The 5,523-nt window shown below is 51.0% G+C and overlaps 1 long non-coding RNA gene across 1 annotated transcript; it reads left to right on the plus strand.

Moving 5' to 3' along the window:
• Positions 1 to 21: 21 nt before the first annotated feature.
• Positions 22 to 2,712, plus strand: LOC116832041 (uncharacterized). The gene is made up of 3 exons (XR_012654841.1): positions 22 to 289; positions 754 to 880; positions 1,347 to 2,712. It is a non-coding gene; the product is annotated as an uncharacterized LOC116832041 (long non-coding RNA).
• Positions 2,713 to 5,523: the final 2,811 nt, after the last annotated feature.

The following is a 5,523-nucleotide window of genomic DNA, read 5'->3' on the forward strand; positions in this document are numbered from 1 at the left end:
TGCAGAGGAGCAGATTAAGGACACCCCTGGAGGGACAGAGTTAAGGACACACAGAGGGTTACAGTTCAGATTGGCTGTCCCCCAGCCTGGCCAAGCCATGTTGCTGTTCTGAACCCACAACCCTTTACCAGCCCCATCTGGTCTCTTCCCAGAGTGGGCACCGGAGGAGTCTCCCTTGATGAGGCTGGTGTCTCTGCAAAATGCTGATGGTTTGTGGGACCTGGACCCCCGTCTGGCTGCTATGCTGGGGGTGAGCGAGACCGATGCCAGGGAGAGGATACCCAGGGAGGTGGGGGGGGGAGGGAGGGTGCAAAGAAGAGAGGAAGGGAGAGATGGGGGGCAGGTGCTATTGATTGGGCATCTTCTCTGCTCTCAGATGGGATTGGGGGTGACCCAGGCTGGTGGGGGGGAGTTGGAGGGTGATTAGATTAAATGACCCCTGAACCTGGAGCCCGGTGGGCGAGACAGGCCCAGATTGGGGGGCTGGGAACCCCCTAATGGGGTCGGAGCATTGTATCAAGGGGGTCAAGGGCCAGGTGGAGGTGCCCAGGCCGGGCCCTTTGTCAGGCCGTCTCCCTACCCCCAAGCATGGCACTGGGCATCTGGGTAGGGAGTCCACGGTGCTGGAGCGGGGGTGCTAGGAACCCTCTGAGTTGGGGGGGACTGGAATGGGGGGGTCCCTAGGGCTGGTCGGGGATGGGGGGGCAGGCCAGGCACTGACTCAGGCTGTCTTCCTCCTCCTGCCCCCCTCAGGACATGACCCCCAGCATCTGGGCCACAGTGCTAGCCGTGGTCTGGCTGCACGACCGGGCTGTGGGGCAGCGCAATGAGTGGGAGCTGCTGGAGGCCAAGTCTGTGGGTTGGGTGCAGGACCGAGAAGGTGAGAGGATGCCAGGGAGGTGGGGGGCAAGGACAGTGTCCAGGGTCTCAACCCCCAAGAGCCCCTGCCTCATGGGGCCTCTGAGCCTGGGCCCCAGGAACCTCCATCCTCACCCCTCTGTCCCCATGGCCCACAGCCATGACCCTCTCCCCATGTCCCATAGCCCAGCCCCCTTCAAGGCCCTGAGAACCTGTGTCCCATGGATCCCAGGGCCCCCATCTCTGAGATTCCTGCCCCCCAGGGCCCCACAGCCCAGCCCTCGAAAGCCTCCGTTCCCAGCCTCTCCCCATCCCAATCCCAGCATCCTTCTGGGGTTTCCATGCCCCACCCCTGAGGACCTTTACTTCCCAGCTTCCCAACCCCCATGCCAGTGCCCCATGTGCTGTGAGCTCTCTTCCCTTTGCCCCCAGGCCCTCCCCTTGTTCCCTGAGCCGGTGTCTCTCCACTGACCCCCCTCTCATTTCAGGGGCCCGGCTGAGTGAGTGCCTGGAAGCCGCCAACGCCCTGCTGGGCTGCAGCGTTGGTCCTGCTGTCTTCGGGCTCTGAGCCCCCCTGGGATCCCCGTACCTGCTCCCCAGACTACCTTGGGCATTCAACTGGGAGCCCCAAGAGCCAACAGGGGGTGCAGATGTGACTGTGCTGACCTCACCCTGCATGAGCCATCGAGTGTAAACCTAGTCCCATCTCTGCGGAGTTCAGCTATTGGACAGACAGACAGATCAACAGGATCTTTGCTTGTCCAAACGCAACCTCATTTTGTCATCATGGCAGATTTCTCTTTGCTAGAGAATCCTGAACGCAAACAGGAGCGCAGTGATTCGCATAATTCTTCATTTCCTCTCTGTCTAGGTCTGGACTAGAGCTGGTCAGACATTTTCCAGCTGAACATTGTTGTGTTGGCAAATGCGACTCCATGGTGAAGGCTGAAAGGTGGAAACAGGCAGCAGATGGAGGAAGCGTGTCCCATGCTGCATGTTGTGAATCCGTCCCCATTCACCAGCTGCTGAATTCTCTATCACAGGAAGAAATGCTTAAAACCTGACCATCCATATTGACGGTTAATGCTTATGCTGTGTCTATCCTGGGCAGCACGGAGCCCTTCTCAGAACATCCTGGGACTCAAGCAAACAAAGAAAACCATCAGCTGGTTAATCTCCTGGAAAGAAAGTGCTATTTTTGTCAAGAAACTGCAGGAGCATAAGGAAGAAGCAAACAGTTTTCCCTCTTTATGTTAACCAGCCCTGACCCACTTTGAACAGCTTTCACCACATGACTCTGTGCTGGGTCATGTCCCTATTTCAGCCTTTCCGTGTCTGAGAAGGCAACTCAACAAATTCAATTTAAAGCACCTGGAGTCCAATCACAGCTACCTGCCCTGCATGGTGCAGAGACTCTGGGGAAGGATTAAGATACCAGGTAATTGATTTAATTGCCTTAAAACCTGAAGGAATACTGCCCTGGGACTGAGATTTCCCCAAAGGCCAGATGGAATTCAGAGATCCTAATTCTCACTTCCCGCTGTGAATAGTGGCACTTCGATACCAGCAGTGAAATCCTGGTCCCATTGTAATCCAGGGTTGTTTTGTCTTCGACTTCAACGGGCACAGAATTTCAGCCCATATTACTGGTCTTTTGCAAATTAAACCCTGTGGCTGGGATTTTGGAAGAAGTGGTTGAAGCACCCAGTTCCAGGGGGTTTGGCCTCTTTGCCAATCCCAACCTATCATCCTGTTCCAAACCCAATGAAGTCAGAGGAAAGGGTCTTTCAGAGAGAGCTGGGGAACCAGCTCCCATTGGAAACTCCAGCCGGAGTGAGTCTTTTCAATGGTCTTCAGATAAACTGGACTCGTAGCGAAGATACCACTAGGTCACACACTTAGCTTGGGTGAACTGCTGCCACCAAGCGCACATTGTCCCGTGATCTTGGTCTGACACTTGGCTCCACCAAACTTCCTGGGAATCCAGAGACATGGAGTAGCCGGTCTGGTCTTACCCAAAGGGAAATAAACTCTTGATTGCGACACCACCTAGATCACACTACCAGACTTCTCATCTGGAGCTAACCATGACAGTATTCTGATTTGCCAACCCTTCATACCATAGACCAAGAACATGTTCCTCTCTCACAAAGAGAACAAACCAAGAGGACAAGTTCTACTCTCTTCCCCCCGTAGCTCTTTCACGCCCCGCGACTCGATTAACAGATGAGCAGTTTTCTCCCCCGCTTTCTTCTCCCATTTCTGGTGGGTCAACTAGAAAAAGAAGGGTTTAAAAAGCAAACTTTTAATAAAAAAGAAGATAGAATAACAGTTCTCTGAATCTAGATGGTAAGATACAGGGCTTTCACTTAAGAAAGCGATAACAATAGAAAAGGGATAACAGCTTATCCACAAACAATACACCTTAAAGTAGCATTAATAGCCAAATAACAGCTCACAGCCAGATACACAGATGCAAATAACTTTGCCAATACACAGTGCACAATAACCTTTGTACTTACAACTGGGAAACAGAGATTTGGGACTGAAATAGATCTCTCATAGTGAGGAGCACAGAACAAGACAAGACCCAGACAACAGAAAACACGCCCAAACTATCCTCCTAAGCTTGAAAAATCCGGTCCTGTTAACCTTCCAGGTAAAAGACACATTAACCCTTAGCTATCATGTTTATCGACACCAGCTCCACTGGAAATCTCCAGCAGGAGTGAGTTTTCAATGGTCTCAGTCATTCGTTGGTAGCCGCTAAATGGCTTAGCTCCCTTGCTTTGGATAAGTCAGCTGACTCCAGTGGACATTGGAAGCAGCCAGTATGTATACTTAGCTTTAGCTAGATAGATAGGAAAATCACCACACAGAAAATAAATCATACGACGTCTTACTCCACTTTGGCATAAATGGCACCGCATGTACTTGTCACTTGACTATGCACACGATAAAAGTCGACCTTCCACAGACTAAAATTGCTGTCCACAGCCATCTAGTCCTACGGTTCTCTATTTGGCTTGGCGGCCTTTGCATGCTGGGACTGGAGTAGGGGACTGGCCCATGGACGGTTCCGGGCTTCTCTTTGGTTCCTGGTGGCAAATGTGGCTAGTGGGTCGAGCAGGAGGGTCCTGGTAATCAGGCTCCTGGCTTCTCCTGTTGGAAAATCGTCACATGAGAAAGCACAATTAACAGATGTAAACCCGATGTATGCAAGGGATCCCCATCAGTCTAGGGCCCAGCACACTCAGGTTCTCCAATCTTCACCGCCAGTAAGGTCTCTTGTCATCGATGTCAGGTTCAGTCCCAGCTCATCCTTCAGAGCGCAAGTCTCTTTGTTTCCTTGTTTCTGGAAAAGCCAGCTGACCAGTCGTGGTGCCCCTCGAGGATTATGGAACTTCTCTGGACCGGATCGTCTCCGGAGGTGTTCTACACTGCTTGTAAACCCGGGCTTGTGGACTCGTTTGTTCAAGCGCGTGCTAATGTCACCACTGCATTGAGCCTGGGTTTACAATGCTGGACTGGTCTCACAGTAGTGCTAACTGCATACTGCACGGTGCAGACCTTCTGACTCGATCTGTGGCTTGACCCGTGTCCACACTGCAAATGCAGGGACTTGGACCGAGTCTCAGCAGGACTCAAGCTCTGCCCATCCCCTAGCAGCATCCTAGACCAGGCCCTGAGTGTTTGCTCCGTGAGTCAGACTGACTGTGTGCACGCAGAAGGGGCTTGGGCTCAGAGTGGAATCAGAGCCAGGGCAGGGTCAGTGTAGACATAGACGGTGAGTTGCTTTGCTTTACTTCCTCCCCTCTGCCCACATTTTGGTTCTGGAGAGTGGACTGTAACCTCCCTGGAGTTATGTAAATTCTGGCCACAGTGTACTATAAACTTAATATAGGATGGTCCCAAATTTAGTATTGATGGTGTGTTATCTAAGACTGGGCAGCGGAATCTCAGTGATTCCTGGATTGGGAACAATGGGTGCTGGGTTCAATCTCAGCTCTATCACCGAATCATAGTTGAAGCCGTGGGTAGGTCACTCATTGCTTTGTGCCTCAGTTCCCTTGAAAATAGGGATGCGATGATGATATACCCACTTCCAGGGTGTGCTATGAGGTAACTTGAAAAATACTTGGGAGTCATGAGTGTGGGTGCAGTATGATCCTAGATACATGAGAGTAACTCTTGATCAATTACTGAACCAGAATAGTTATGAACAAGAAACTTCATTATCAATGTATTTCAGAACTCCTTTGGAATAAGTCATTAATCTTTGAGTCAGCTAGAGTAAACTTAGACTCATGAACACTGCGGTGTTTGATCAACCTGTTCTTAAAACTCAGTGTGGGGATTCACAACTCCCTTGGCGCTGTTCCAAGTCAACTACCCTGAGTTAGAGTTTTCTTTATCTAACTGAATCTCCTTGCTGGCAGATAAGCCATTGCTGCTTCTCCTCCTTCAGTGGAAGGAGACAATGGACTTCTCTCTTTAGAACAGCCCTTACTTTTGAAAGACAGGTCCCCTCATGTTTCTTTTACTTTCAAGCTAAACAATGCCATTTTTGAACACTTCCTCATGCGGGTAGGCTTTCTAACCCTCTTTCATATTTTTGTTCTCTCCTCTGAGCTTATCTCCAAATTCGACACATCTTTCCTAAGT

Source organism: Chelonoidis abingdonii, chromosome 25 (assembly GCF_003597395.2).
Source record: "Chelonoidis abingdonii isolate Lonesome George chromosome 25, CheloAbing_2.0, whole genome shotgun sequence".
NCBI classification, from domain to species: domain Eukaryota; kingdom Metazoa; phylum Chordata; order Testudines; family Testudinidae; genus Chelonoidis; species Chelonoidis abingdonii.